Source organism: Gossypium raimondii, chromosome 3 (assembly GCF_025698545.1).
Source record: "Gossypium raimondii isolate GPD5lz chromosome 3, ASM2569854v1, whole genome shotgun sequence".
NCBI lineage: Eukaryota > Viridiplantae > Streptophyta > Magnoliopsida > Malvales > Malvaceae > Gossypium > Gossypium raimondii.
Genome location: NC_068567.1, coordinates 16,489,227 through 16,506,437, shown reverse-complemented (window position 1 = coordinate 16,506,437; position 17,211 = coordinate 16,489,227).

Sequence of the window (17,211 nt, the reverse complement as noted above, 5' to 3'; positions counted from 1 at the left end):
ATCACATGACCCAGATGTTACAAGAGCAAATGAAGTATTTTGATGCAAAACTTACAACTCAAGAGAGATACATTGGCGATAATTACAAGAAGTTGAACGAAGCCTTTATAAGCCGATCAAATTCGCACGATCGAACTTTTAAACGAAGGGAGGACCATGTTTTTGATGATGACTTTGAGTCCGAGTATGTACCTAGAGAAAGATTGGAGCAAAACAATGACACCCCAAACCAAAATTTCCTTCTTTTTCAGGGAAGAATGATCCTGATGCTTACCTTGATTGGGAGGAAAAGATGGAAGCAGTCTTTGCTTGTTACAATTACTCCGATGAGAAAAAGGTAACAAACGCTGTCACTGAGTTCATTAATTATGCACTAACATGGTGGAATCAATTATGTAAAAACAGGATTCTTTATATAGAGCAACCTGTTACTACTTGGGTTGAAATGAAGCGCATCTTGCAAAAACGGTTTGTTCCACCATACTATTATCGAGAACTCCATCAAAGACTCCAACATCTTGTTCAAGGAGATAGATCTGTGGATGACTACTACAAAGAGATGGAGACTATTCAGATTAGAGCTAATCTTGTTGAAGAGGCTGAGGTGACTATGGCTAGATTCCTTGCCGGCCTAAAGCCTGACATTGCAAATCGAGTTGAGTTACAACACTACATGGATGTTGAAGAAATGCTTCAAACCGCACTCACCATTGAAAAGCAATTACGAAAGAAAGGGACAACGAGTGGTGCTAGTTCAGTTTCTAATCCTGCTTGGAGAGGAAATTGGCAAAAACAAGATGATAGATTATGGAATGGGAGAGATGCACGGTTCAAGCCAAATGAGCCTAGAACTTACTCCAAAGATAGAGGTATATCTAATTCATTTAAAGGTTCTACTTCTACTAATCGAGCTCCATCTTCTTCTTCTACTACTTCTCCTAGTGCCATTAAGCACCCAAAAGATATTACCTGCTTCAAATGCCAAGGAAAGGGTCACTATGCTCGAGAATGCCCTAACAAAAAGTCATTGGTGATTCGAGAAGATGGCGAGGTTGATTTTGAGCCGATGACAAAGATGAGATGCCTCCTTTGGAAGATGCTGATGATGTGCATACTCATGATGAGTATGAAGAATACTTGGAGTATGGTGAGAAAGCACTTGTTGCTCGAAGGGCATTAAATGTCCAGTTTAAAGAGGAAGGGCGCGAACAAAGAGATAACATTTTCCACACGAGATGTTTGATTGGTGGACAACCTAGTTCATTGATCATCGATAGTGGAAGTTGCACCAATGTGGTGAGTTCTTCCCTTGTTGAGAAACTTGGCCTACCTTGTGTGAAGCATCCGAGGGCATACCGCTTGCAATGGCTGAATGATAGTGGGGAGGTAAAAGTATCTAAACAATGCTTAGTTTCATTTTCCATTGGTAGATACTCTGATAAAGTTTTGTGTGATGTTGTTCCAATGCAAGCTGGGCACATATTACTTGGACGGCCATGGCAGTTTGATTGACGTGTAAATCATGATGGTTTCCTTAACCAATATACCTTTGTGTTCCTTGGAAAGAAGTTTACTTTGGCTCCACTTCCTCCTCAAGAAGTCTACAATGATCAACTCAAACTTGCTAGTGAGATGGGTAAGGGAAGTGAGGTCAAATCATTGAAAAAGGCTGAGAGTAAAGAGACCCTTTGTGTTAAAAGCCAACTTAAAGGCCCAACATTGGTGAGTGATTGCACACACAAGTCACGAGATGAGAGAGTGAGTTTATTCGCTAGGTTTCGAGATATCAAATTTGCTCTTTGTACAAAACAAACATTTGTAATTATTAGGTTTAGAGAAAATTTTGTTTTGACTAACCCTAATACACATTTGCCTAGTTGTTTTGTTGATCTTTTGCAGGATTTTGAGGATGTATTTCCTTCTGCAATGCCTAAGGGATTACCTCCTTTACGAGGGATTGAACATCAAATTGACTTTGTGCTTGGGTCGAGTATTCTGAATAGACCAGTCTATCGAAGCAATCCTGAAGAAACTAAGGAGTTGCAAAGGCAAGTTGAAGATCTCTTAGAGAAAGGGTTGATTCGTGAGAGTCTAAGTCCTTGTGCGGTCCCCGTACTTCTCGTCCCAAAAAAAGATAGTTCTTGGAGAATGTGTGTTGATTGTCGTGCTGTCAACAAGATTACGGTAAAATATCGATATCCAATTCCTCGATTAGATGATATGTTGGATGAGCTTAATGGTGCATACATTTTCTCTAAAATTAACTTAAAAAGTGGTTACCATCAAATACGAATGAAACAAGGTGATGAATGGAAAACTGCTTTTAAGACTAAGTATGGCCTGTATGAGTGGTTAGTCATGCCATTTGGCTTAACTAATGCTCCTAGCACATTCATGAGATTAATGAACCACATACTTAGACCTTTTTTAGGAAAATTTGTCGTTGTGTATTTTGATGACATACTGATTTATAGCAAAACTTTTAATGATCATGTTAGACATGTTAAATTAGTATTGGATGTGCTAAGTCATGAACGACTCTTTGCTAATCTTGAAAAATGCACCTTTTGTATGGATAAGCTTGTTTTTTTTGGTTTTGTGATAAGTTCTACAGGAATCCATGTGGATGAGGAGAAGGTAAAGGCAATTAAAGAATGGCATATCCCTAAAACTATTTCTGAGGTAAGGTCTTTCCTTGGGTTAGTCGGTTTCTACCGCAGGTTTGTTCGTAACTTTTCCACAATTGCTTCGCCTTTAACTGCACTTATTAAAAAGGATGTATCTTTTCATTGGACAGATAAGCAAGAATTAGCATTTAATGAACTTAAAGATAAATTGTGTACTGCTCCTATTCTTGTTTTACCTAAATTTGAAAAGATCTTTGAGATTGAATGTGATGCTTCTGGTGTAGGTATAGGTGCCGTCCTCATGCAAGATAATAAACCACTAGCCTTCAGTGAGAAACTTGGTGGAGCACATTTGAACTATTCGACCTATGATAAAGAGTTGTATGCCTTGGTAAGGGCATTACAAGGTTGGCAACATTACCTTTTACCAAAGGAGTTTGTGATTCACACAGACCATGAATCACTTAAGCACTTAAAGGGACAAGGTAAGTTGAACAAGCGACATGCGAGGTGGGTTGAATTCATTGAATCTTTTCCTTATGTTATAAGGTATAAGAAAGGTAAAGATAATATTGTGGCTGATGCTCTATCAAGGAGGTACACTTTACTTAGTACTTTGCATACTAAGTTATTAGGTTTTGAGTATCTCAAAGATTTATATGCCACTGATTCTAATTTTGCAAGCATTTATGGCGCATGTGAACATGTTGCATTTCACAAATTTTATAAGCATGATGGCTATCTATTTCGAAATAATAGACTATGCTTACCAAAGTGTTCAATGTGAGAATTGTTGGTTCGAGAGGCTGATAGTGGTGGTCTTATGGGCCATTTTGGAGTCACTAAGACTTATGATGTTTTACATGAGCATTTTTTTATTGGCCTAACATGCGAAAACTTGTTGAGAAAATTTGCTCTACTTGCATTACTTATAAACAAGCTAAATCCACTGTGATGCCTCATGGTCTATATACTCCTCTTCCCGTTCCTAGTTCACCTTGGATTGACATTTCAATGGATTTTGTAATAGGTTTACCAAGGACAAAGCGTGGACGAGATAGCATATTTGTGGTTGTGGATCGATTTTCTAAAATGGCTCATTTCATTCAATGCCATAAGACTGATGATGCAACCCATGTTGCCGATATATTTTTCCGTCAAGTTATGAGATTACATGGAATCCCAAGGACTATCATTTCCGATAGAGATGCAAAATTTCTTAGTCACTTTTGGAAGGTGTTATGGGGTAAGTTAGGTACTAAACTACTTTACTCTACTACATGCCACCCTCAAACTGATGGTCAAACCGAGGTGGTAAATCGAGTTTTGGGATCTTTGCTTAGAGCCATAATAGGTAAGAATGTTAAATCTTGGGAAGAATGGATACCCTATGTTGAGTTTGCTTATAATCGTTCTGTTCATTCTTCTACAGGTTTTACTCCTTTTGAGATTGTATATGGCTTTAATCCACTTACTGTTTTAGATTTGCTTCCTTTACCTTTGAATGAGATTGCTAATTTAGATGGTGAAAAGAAAGCTGATTTACTGAAAGAGATCCATGAGAAGGCTCGTAAAGCCATTAAGAAAAAGAATGAGTCCAATGCACATCGAGCTAATAAAGGGAGAAAGCAAGTCTTATTTGAACCTGGAGATTGAGTTTGGGTGCATATGAGGAAGGAACAATTTCCTTCTAAGAGAAAGAATAAACTTGATGCATGAGGAGATGGGCCATTCCAATTACTCAAGAAAATAAATGACAATGCTACTTTCAATGTGTATAGTGTTAGTGCTACTTTCAATGTTTCTGATCTTTCTCCTTTTGAATTTGATGTAGGTTTAGATTCGAGGACGAATCTTCGTGAAGAGGGGGAGAATGATACAAGCCAAGGAGGTGACACTCAAGGGGTTGTTTTTCCTAGTGGTCCAATCACTCGAAGCAAGGCACGACAATTAAAATCAAAGATGAATGCAATTGTTCAAGACTTTGTTGCTACAAATTTAATTCATCATGTTCATGACGTTGACAAATACGGGAATGCAATTCACTGGACCAATCTTGGAATAGTGAAAGCCCATAAATTGGTGGATTAATCTTTTATGTATCTTATTATTATTATTATTTACTTAATTCTCATTGGTTGGGACACATCACTTATGAGTTAAGTAATTTTATTGGTTAGGTTATTATTTATTTATTTTCTTAGATAATTTTAAAGATTTTTATTAGGGTTCAATTACTCTTGTATTTTGCCTATAAATTGACTTGCTTTCTATACATTGAGGACAGATAAAAAAAAGAAGTATTTGTTTTCTTCCAAATTTGTGTGAGGCAAATTTTTGAGAGTAGAGTGATTCTTCTCTTGCTATTAGTTTGGAGTTTGTTACTTTCGAGGGTATTTTAGAGTTACAAATATATCAAATTTCTTTCCCGTTCATCGGTGTTTCTAGAAGTTCTTCTTCTAGGGGTTTTGTAGGGAGCCGCTCAATCATTGGCCTTTTTGGGTACAAGTTAACCAAGGGTTCCATAGGGCAAATCTATCCTTTTTATTATTATTATTATTTAACTAATTTTATTTATTCTCGTTTTTATTTCTAATTTGTGTTTCTCTTGTGTCTAGATCCGGGATTTCCGCATCAGGTCTATGCTTCAACGACGCCGTTTTTAACATTTCGGACCGCTCCCAAAACGGTATCGTTTAGTACCGCTATTTAAATCAATTTTTTCCCAAAAAAAATCATTTGCAGCAAAAAAAACAAAAAAAACTTGATATTCCTCTGCTAGGGTTTCGGCCCTAGCTTCTATGCCGCCACGCCTCTGCCACGATCCCACCGTGAAAGGTGGTTGGAGCCGCACCCCAAAGAGGCTTTTTGGCTCTTTTCGCGCAGATTTAAAGGCGTCTCCAGGTAATTTCCTTTTCTTTCTTTTTACTTTCCGTATAACAAATAAATAAATCGAAGAAAAGAAAAAGAAAACAAATCATTACCTTTAATCTCTATTTTGTTTTTCTCTGCTTGATATTGTGAAAATACTCATTTTTTTATTGATTTCAAAAAAAAAAAATCCCTTTACAGTATATTAATGGCCTTTTTATAGCCATAGTAATAATAAAAAAAATAAAGAAACAAATCATGTTTGATATCTTCTTGATCTTTGATTTTGTTTCCTTCTTTGTGTTTATTTCTTGCAGGTGAAGGCGTGCGGCTCATGCGGGGGCTTGGATGCGGCGCAAAAGTTTACCCTAGAAACCCTAGGGGTTTCTGACATTGTTTTGGGCCACTGGGTTGGTATTTTGGGCCTCTGTATTTCGGGTTTGGGCCATATAGGCCTGTTGTAGTTTGGGCCTTTTAGACCCGGGCCAAAATTGGGTATTACAAAGTTGATATCGAATCCCCTACTTTTTTAGAACACACTCAAGGGGATATATGTGGACATGTTCATCCACCATGTGGATCATTTAAGTATTTTATAGTTTTGATAGATATATCTACAAAATAGTCAAATTTTTTATTGTTGATCCCCAGTGTAGAGGTTGAAGATTATTTGTACAAGTAATTAAATTAAGGACACAAATTTTCACATTACACAATTAAGACAAATCGTTTTGATAATTATGGTGATTCATTCTCTTAATTTCAATTACTCTTGTATGTTTATCATAATAATAATCACTGCAACATAATGTACATATGGCAGCAAAGGTCGCCGACATTTGCTGCAGAAAATGCTGCCCAGCTTAACCATTAGCAGCATCCGCTGGAGGGAATGCCACGATAGCTCTATTTGCACATCGCAGAAATGTAAAATATTGGCGCCTTAGGTTTTGTGGCAGACGAATTCTAAAATGTCGTTGTATTTTCCATCAATAATGGTGTTTGTTCCAAAACACTGTTGTATTGTTCAGAAAATAGTGGCGTTTGCATCAAGACATTGCTTGTTTGTAGAAATTAGTGGCATCTGCATGTGGACCACCACAAAATAATTATAAAAAAAATTCTTTCTAACTTTAGTAGGAATGACACAGATTTAGCAGTGTTTCTCTGCTACATGCCGCTATAAATTTTATTTATTAATATTATAATTAGCTTAATTATTTTATTTATTAAAATAAGTAAACTCATTAGAAAAAGTAAACATATTACGGTGTTTGTGCTTGAGTGGTGGGGATTTAGTATTTTTACTGTAGTATTTTTGTCTATGTATATTTGTATTTTTTAAATAGATTGGCTTAAAAAAATTGATTAATTAAATTACTACCTTTTGTATATTATTCTCGATGTTTTTGCATGCAAAGAAAAATAAAAACAAATATTGGCTCACTGATGATTTAACGTTGAACTAATACTAAATGATATTACGTGGTTGGATCATAGTATAGAAAGACATCTTGTATTAGCAGATAAACTTAAATATGTCCTTAGTCTAATCGGAAATGAGCAAATTGATTGAAGGACTAATAATTCATCTATCAAGTCCAATTGGGGAGATACTTTGTATTGAGCATCGGAGCGGATGACTCGTAGAAGATAGAGATATAGATGTAACTAACTGGATTGACAGTACATTGGACATGAACCAAGTAGAATAGGTCCTACATCCATTTATAGATATATTCACTTGTGATGTTCATAGTGTAACATACCTTAATCTTGAGTGGCTGATGGGCTATGTACCCGTGACTCGTATAGTTTAATGTAAGTAAAAGCTTGAGTTCAAATAGAAAATGAACCAAAAGTTGGTCTATTGGGCATACAACTTCTGCAGTATATGGCATCATTTACAATAGTAAAATTCATAGCTCAACTAATGGGTAAATGATATTCTCATCGACATTGCATGATAGATGAAAAGTAAACGTGGCCAAAAAGTTGTCTTTGTGATAAATGACTTGATTACTATTTGATGGTAATTGACTTTTCATGAAGAAAGATGTAATGATTACCATGAGATAAAATAGTATTATATTGGGAGAACGGATTTATCCCAAAGAGATTAAGGATATCCTATAAGGGTAATACACTTATAACAAGGTTATTAGATGAGCACTTATTAAATAGCTTTTGAAATGCCACGTAATTAGGGAAAGCTCAGTCACGATACTATAGTGGAATTAACTTTGTCATTAAATAAGTTTATAATTAATAGACAAAAAGTTGGAACTTAGTTGTTAATTATTTGAGCCCTAATTATATATGTTCAATCGGTCCTTCCGCTATCTCTTTGAAACAATAAATGAATTGCATGTAGAACCAGATGAACAAAAATGAATGGAAATGAAGAATTTAGAGAAATAGGTTGCGTTCACAAATGAATGCACTTTCCCACTAAATATAGATTTGATTTAAAAATTAATCCAAGATGCACATAAGTGTAAAATCTCGAATAAAACTTCAATGTGCTATAGACCTTAATTGGCATGACAACCGTAACCTAACATTTCACTAAGTCTACCAGGGCACTTTACAATTATATTTAACAAATATCCATTAAGGCCATTAATATATGCATGTACACATATCACATAAGGGAACTTTAAGTGCTTTTTCATACTTATGACTAAATCCATATTAATAAAGGCCTTATAAGCATGTTCGTTCTTTCGTTCTTCTTCTTCTTCTTCTTCTTCTTCTTCTTCTTCTTCTAATAAGTAGGCATTATAAGTTCTATACATTTACAACACATTTTCACATTTCTTTGGGCCCTATACACATATCTATTTCATATAATAGTTCCATATAGTGGAAAGGCCTATTTCCTTTACTTTTTAACTTTTACATTGCAATTTTCATGTCTTAATGTAATGACCTGGTTTCCAGTGGTATCGAAAATTACAGTTTCGGGACCCTATTTCTATAAACCAAGTCTGTAATTATTGAATAAAGATATTTAAGGAGTTACTATATAAATTTTTAAAATTTGGATAGTTAATTTACTCAGAATTGTGATTAATTAGGGCCTAGGGACTAAATTGTAAAGTCTAGCCACTATTGATTTTTAATTAGAAAATGACTTAGGGACTTAAATAGCAATTAACCAAAGGTTTGAAATGGTAATTAAACCATAGATTTTATATAGTTGGTGGATGATGATGTGAAAATCCACTTAGATTGATTAACATTAAGATTAATGTAATTTAAGCTTAATTAAGTTAAATAAAACAAGATTAATTATGCTTAATTAAAGTATATGTATTAAAGAAAGTGGAAAAGATGAATATCATCATCATCTTCACTAATGCATTGTTAGAAAATAGAAAGAAAACCATTGGTAAGTGCAATTGAGTCCTTTCGTTGTAATTCTTATAGATTTGAGGTCATGAGAGCTTGAGCCAAGTACCAATTTTTAAAACTATTAATGTAACACCCTTAACTCGTATTCATCGTCAGATTAAGGTTATAGAGCATTACTGAACAAACGGAACACTTAAATATACTTTTCATACATAGTCATAATCATAACATGAATCAATCATTCACATACATATAGTCCATAAATCGAGCCCTCGAGGCTCTAGAAATACATTCGAAACAATTCTGGACAAAATTGAAAACATTTGGAAAAAGTATTGGAAAAAGTTGCAAAATTTTACCTCTAGGGGTCACATGGCCGTGTGCCTCACACGGCTAAGACACACGGCCATGTAACATTTGAAATAGGGATACACGGCCGTGCCTTAGCCCGTCTGCTCACCCATCTAGCCCATGAAATAGCCATACGCCCATGTACCAGGCTATGTGCTAGCCTGACTTGCATGCAATAGAACCTACAGGGGACAAACGGCCATGTCGCTAGGCTGTGTGTCACACACGGTTGAGTCACACATCTGTGTCTCAAGCTGTGTGGAAATGAATTTGCTAAAAAATCAAGCCATTTCCAACTTTAAACCTTACATACACCTAACAACATTTTTGTTCACATAATCAAGACATCAAACCTTATCAAACCTTATATATAATCAGCAATTCAATAGTCCTAAACCAATCAACCAATATGTCATTCAAGACACCTCAATTGTAAACATTCAAACTTACCTAAACATGTATACTTTACCACATTTCAACCATACACATCTAGTTCAGTACCATATCAAAATATACAATATCTTGACCATATTGAAACCAATTCATCACATATCATTTTAGTCATTCAAACATGCATCAAAACTTAATCATATGAACACATACTAATAAGGCATCAAAAGTACCAAGGTAAGTAACTTATACAAACCAAAACATCAAACAAACATTCAACTAAACAACATTATAAGTCCACCAATACAAGCCATTAAAACCGTGAGCCAAAAAAAATGCTCAGAAACTACTGAATTAACTACTAGATAGTGCGATAGGTCTCCGATGAGCTTCTAACCAAAATCGAACCTTACGATGATCTACAGGAAAAGAAAACAACTAACGAAATCAATAATGCTTAGTAAGTTAGTAAAAAGGCAACTTAACTGCTGACATATTAGAATAAACAACTAAACATAAATTTTATTATACTTTAAGCTAGCCATACAAAACCGAGCCATAAAATTTTCATTCAATTTAAAACTATTTATACATATATGTCATCAACAACTCTTATACGAGTATAATTATATCTAATTAACATACCATACCATTGAGCAGAACTTAGCCATTGGACATCAAGACTTCTAGCACATACAACTATTAGGAATTTAGGTCATACCCACAACTCATCATGTATCATGCAAACACAACTCACATCACAAGACATTGGCATATAATTAATATATATATAGGCTTACAACCAATTAGCCAGTATAAGCCAAGTTACATGGCTACACATAAATCAAACCTTTAACCATTACAAACCAAAACATAATAACTCATACACAAAATGACTGAGTCCCTATGCATGTCATAAACTTAAAATTCTTGAATACGTTGATACCGATCAATAACTTGATAGTGTGATATAATCTTCGATGATCTCCAACCCAAGCTAGTATCTGTGACACTATAGGAAAAAGAAAGAAAAAGGGCATGTTATATAGCTTAGTAAGTTGGTATGTAAATAATAAGCAATCTATTAACATTATTTTACCAATCCTCACAACATGTTCTCAAGATAATACAATCAAAATTGCACATAGTTACACTATTTACTCAAGTTCACATCAAGTTGTCTACTTGAGTCATAGTCACTAAATTATTTATATCTTGCGCTACGGAACTCCAAATTAAGATCCGCTTGATTTTCCCGAAACTAGATTCACATATCTTCTTACCATAAAATTTTTAGAATTTTTGGTTTAGCCAATAAGTACAGTTAATTCTTCGAAGTTGTCCTTATTCTGCTGTCTGACAGTTCTGACCCTTCTTCTCTAAAAATTAATTATCTCTTAGCACGAGATTTGGATGATATTTTCGTTTGTTTCTTTTGAAAATAGACTGATTAATAATTTTAATCATATAAATTATAACCCATAATTATTTTTATACAATTTTTAATGATTCAAATATCATTCTGACCTTATCTCACAAAAATTCAAATATCTCATACTATAAGATTCTTTTGCTTACATAATTTCTTCTCTGTGAAACTAGACTAGATAAGCTTTAGTTTCATGTCTTATTCAACCTCTTATGGAATTCCCACAATTTTTGTTGATTTTTGAAATTTATACAACTGCTGCTGTCCAAAACTGTTTTATTGCAAATTTTACTTAGACACAGATAACACAAAGTATATCCATAACTAGCCATTCCAATAGCTAATCATTATCATATATTTACATGTCATTCATTGACCAATTTCACCTATACATCAACAACAAAGACTTAAGCATATCATGTCTCAATTTAATTTGGACTAAAAGCCTCAAATAATCATCAATCAAATTTACCACATATTTATACCTCATAAGTATAGACCTATAATCACAAGGTCATCACAAGATCATTCTCTTAAGTATGACTCACTCATTTACATTCTTGGCAAATGTCTAATATACATAGAGTTCATTACTCATGAACTTTTCGTACATACCTATATTCTTTCAACATGATCATACCTTGTCTTTTCTTTGACATAATCTTTGGATTACCCGTTGAACCACTTGGAATACTAAGGATACTCGGGAAAACTCGTACATAATGTATCGTACAAATGTCATGTCCTAGATATGGTCTTACATGGGAATCTCATATCGATGCCAATAGCTCAGCTATGGTCTTAGACGAAGTCTCATATCGATGCCATATCCCAGATATGGTCTTATACGGGATCTCAAATCGATGCCGATGTCATATCCTAGATATGGTCTTATACGGGATCTCAAATCGTGATGCCATATCCAATATATGATCTTATACGGGATCTCAAATCGATGCCAATGCCATATCTCAGGTATGGTCTTATACGGAATCTCAAATCAATTCAGCAATATATATATATACATATACAAATCAATTCGACAATGTATATATCTACATATAAATCAATTCGGCAATATATAAAAAATATACATTTGAATTCAAAAACATTTCTTTACTTATAACCTTACCTTGTACATAAATGAACGGATCGGATCAACTACTCGTCAACTTTCGATTTCCCCCGATCTAAATCCGATTTCTTTCTTTCTTGATATATATGAATTCAAATTTAACTCATTTAATCACCTATTCATTCAATTTATCCAAAAATACCTATTTGGACATTTTTGTACTTTAGCCCCTAAAGTTCCAGAGTTATTTAATTTAGTCCCTATTTCAAAAATACCCAAAATTCACACAATTCAATATAACCCAAGCTTAGCCGAATTACTATAGTGCCCCTAGCAGCCCAAAAATTTCATTTATTTCACATTTCAACCACTCAATTTACATATTTCACAATTTAATCCCTATTTGACATTTTTGTCAAAAATCACTTTACAAAACATATTAATCTATGAACAATTATTCATTTTCCATCATCAACATTCAAAAACATCAAGCTATCATTAATGGCAACTCACAAATTCATCCACCAATTCAAAAATTAGCGCATAGGCTTGCTAGAACACGAAGCAACGATCTCAAAAACGTAAAAATTACCAAAAACGGGACAAACGATACTCACATGCAAGAAAAATAGGGTTGGCCGAAAGTTCAAGCTTCAATGGCTAAAGTTCAAGCTTCCATCTCTTTCAATTTTTGGTTGAATAATGGTTAAAGATGATAACTTTGCCTTTTTGTTTTATTTGTTTTGTCATTTTTAACCAATTTACATAATTAACCTTTATAAATATTATTTATTACAAAAAATGCGAAACCATCATATTCCACTATCTCTTTAATAGGCTAATTACCAAATAAGGACTTCCACAATAAAGTCCTATAGCTATTTAATACCTTTACCTAATAGAACAAAACTTTTACGCTTTACGCGATTTAGTCCTTTTTACCGAATTAAGAATTCAAATAGTAAAATTTCTTTACGAAACTTTCACAAATATATAATCACATACTGTAAATACCAAAAATAAAATTAAAATAATTTTTTGACCTTAAATTTGTGGTTCTAAAACCACTGCTCGATTTAACTAAAACTGGGCTATTACAATAACACTTTCACATTTAACATATAGTCATTCTGAGTTAACTAATTCGTTTCAAACCTTCCTATAAACATATCATCTCGGAATCACTTATTTTTAGTAAACAACATGAAAGCTAAAGAAATAAATTGATTGTACTGTTATTCATTTATGAAACACTTATAGTATTATTATTGAAAATGGTTCATCGTATGCTTCCTATACTAAAATAATTCAATCCAAACTCATACATATATGTATATACACATATATCTTTAACAGATAATCATCAATATGACGATACTCATATATGATCAAGTAATTCATTGAACATTGAACATTTAACATTTTCTAATATCTTGACTATATATTAGCCTTTAACATTGAAATAATTTTTTAAACTCAATTCACATTTAGCCCGATAAACTAGTAACTTGACTCGAATACTCGGGTAACTACACCACCCTATAGGCATCATAAATGCATAACAGGGGCATCGAAGTGCAGACAGGGGCACAAATGTTCAAATAAGGGCACCGTAGTGCGAACAGGGACACCAAAGTGTATACAGGGGCACCAAAGTGAAAACAGGGGCACCAAAGTGAAAATCCCGTACAAGCGCACATACTAACCCTATTGGCATGCCAATCGTATCCTAATCGCTTACTATGTCCAAATGGGCATTTTAACAAAATTGTAACTTTCATGAATCAAAGGCACTTCCATATTTCTCAATATACATGCTGTAACAATTCATAATCATTCCAAAAATCACATATGTCATATTTTATAAATATTCAATAGTTTTCAAATAAATCATTTCTCACCTTTTATTCAGTTATAATATTTTGATTTCCATCTCACGTTTTAAACACCATATATATATACATTCATAAATCAGCAGTAACATTATATATATATATAGATATGTACAATTTTATACCTACGAACTTACCTGGCTAAATTGTAGCAATGGCTAACTATAGGGGCTAGTTAGTAATTTTCTCTTCTCCTCGATTTTCCATTCGTTCTTGATCTAAATTAATAATTTTATTCAATTCATTAATTTAGACAGGAAAACCAATTCATTTTATGTAATTTAGTCCTTTTGACATTTTTACAAAATTACCTCAACTTTTCATTTTATTCAATTTAGTCCGTATGTAATAATCATGCAAATAACCCAATTTTATTAAAACCCATACAATTTTAATATTAATAGCTTCCATTACATCCCAAAATTTGTAACAATTTCACACCAAGTCGTTGAATTATTATTACTTTAGCAATTTAATCCCTAAACATTTAAATCATTTAAACATATGTAAAAAATACTTATAAATAATAACTAATACTTCAAATTCATCATTTAACATCTAAAATCACAAAGATTAATCAATTGAAATATTCAAAATCTTTAAAAGTTTCAAAAAAGAAGGTACAGGCTAGCTGGACCTAGTTGCAACGAAAACATAAAAAATATTAGAAATGGGTGAAAAATAGCTTACCATGCAAAATTTTAACCGTGGATGAACCTTGAAAGCCTTTAAAAATGGTTTCTCATGTTTTGTTCTCTCTTTTCTTGGAAGATGATGAAAAAAAAAACATTTTGTTTTTCTTTAACTTGATTTAACATATTAAATTAATTAAAAATTATTTTAACATAAAAACAATTCGTGTAACACAAGTATTACTGTCCACTACCTTACACTAGGGTCTAATTTCCATTTAGATCCCTAAACCAACATTAATTATGCAATGTAGCTAATAAACGTCAATAGCGATTAACTTTTACATCTTTACACTTTAGTCCTTTTCAATTAATTAACTATCTAAACATTAAAATTTCTTAACGACACTTTAATACAACCTTAGTAACACTCCGTAAATATTTAATAAAATATTTACAGCCCGATTTATAGAAATGAGGTCTCGATAACTTATTTTCTAAAACCACTTGAATTTAGTTATTCTTTCAAATAGTATAAATTACCAATTCAAAATTTACTTTAACACTATAATACATTCGTAAATATTAAATAATAATATTTACAAACTCGCTCTTCAGATTTGTGGCCCCGAAACCACTATTTCTAACACCACTAAAAAATGGGCTATTACAACACTCCCCCTTACGAAAATTTCGTCTTCGAAATTTCTCACCTGATAATGGTTATTCAGATCAAGTCTTTCTTTCGCCTTTTCAAGAGTAGTCCAATAACAAAATCTATCTATTCCTAATTAGACATCATACCAAAATTTGATACTATACCTTAATTATACACATAACATATACCTCAAAATTTAACTCTGAAATGTTATACACTTTTTTCGCCGTCTGATGTAAATCAAATAAACTATGAACTACCTCATATAAGATGTACCATATATCCCAAAATTTTTTGGTGGACAAATTCGAATGTTTTTCCCTACATCACAAAATTCTCTAAAGAATTAATGGTTCTTCATGATATTCAACCCACCTTAATCCAAGATCATCTGAATGAAACATTACTATAAACAACAAATTCTTCTTTGTTTGAAACTATACCTAACTTAACTGAAAAAATTTGATGCTTTCTTGCATAAATTTACCATTAGTAGTACAACTACTAAGAAATTCCAAATAATCATCTGTTGAAGCATAACCCAAAAAAAAAACCCAGATCATCAAATTCCAGATACATTTGATAATTCATAGCATTTAGCTAAAGTTTGTAATTTTCATAACAGACTCTAACTGATGTTTTTAAGACATCTGCATCTATAACTTCCAATTTGTAAATGTTCTATTGCATGAAAAACTTCAAACAATATCATTTAAATACAAGTGTGATAGCTACTACAATCGAGACGATTTTAACCCATAATATTATTTCCCGGTTATCATTGATCTGGTTGGTATATTCATGTATTATGTCTTCTAGAACAGGTAACAATTCACAGTAATTCTTTCTTCTTGTCGTAAAAATAATCCAGACATATGGTCTACCATAATTCCCTCAAAATAGCAATCAAAATCATCACCAATGGTATTAACTCATTCGAAATATAACATCCAATTTTTACTTACTGACATTATTCAAGATCACCTGAGTAATGAGAACTAATATGCGAGGTTAAGCTCAATCTTCCCCTGTCTATACTTTTGCCATTATCTATCCCCTTCATGAATGCTAGAAATGGGATACATAATGAAACTATTTCAATAATTAACATCATAGCATTGAACCATATTGGAGACACAACCATTATATCAATTAGAAGTACTACTTTACTTCTTTCTATGAGAATCTTCCCTTAGACAAACCACAGTGTTCTAATAAAATAAACGCCACAACCGTATAGTTAAAACAATACCTCAAATATCAATAAGACACCCTAAAGCAAATGAGAAAAACCCAATATAATTTCAGCAACAACAAGTGCAGTAACACAACATTTAAAAAGCTGAGATCTATATCAACATGCTCCGATGATCCAACAAAGAATTATAACCGTAACAGACGTAATAATCTCAAACCAATGTATCTCTTTTACAGATGAACCATATATGATAAAATAGATCATAAGAACAATAGGAAGGTCGAGATAAAGAAGTCCAAGATGTATAGCTCTACTAAATTTATGAGAATATAACCTATTTCTATACTGTCAGGATATGCAATTTATAAGCCTTCTGAACTTACTCGTTGACATCAAACTATTTCTACTGAAGACCATGCAGTATAATAAGAACATATTGGTTATTAAAGAGATTGATGATATACCAAAGAAAATCCAGAAGGAGAATATCATTCAGACGTACTGGAACTAGCTATAACATAAGCAACATAAATTCTATACACTTAAAGCGGAGCAAAAACCACTAAAAGTAGAAAAATAACAATACATGATTTTTCCATAGAATCCTCTATTAAAACATAGTTGAATAGAATACCAATAATAAAGCAATGCTGATCATTAATCAGGCAGACTAACAATTCTTCTGCCTAACATTATGATCAGCAACCATTCCCACATGATAAGAACCACAT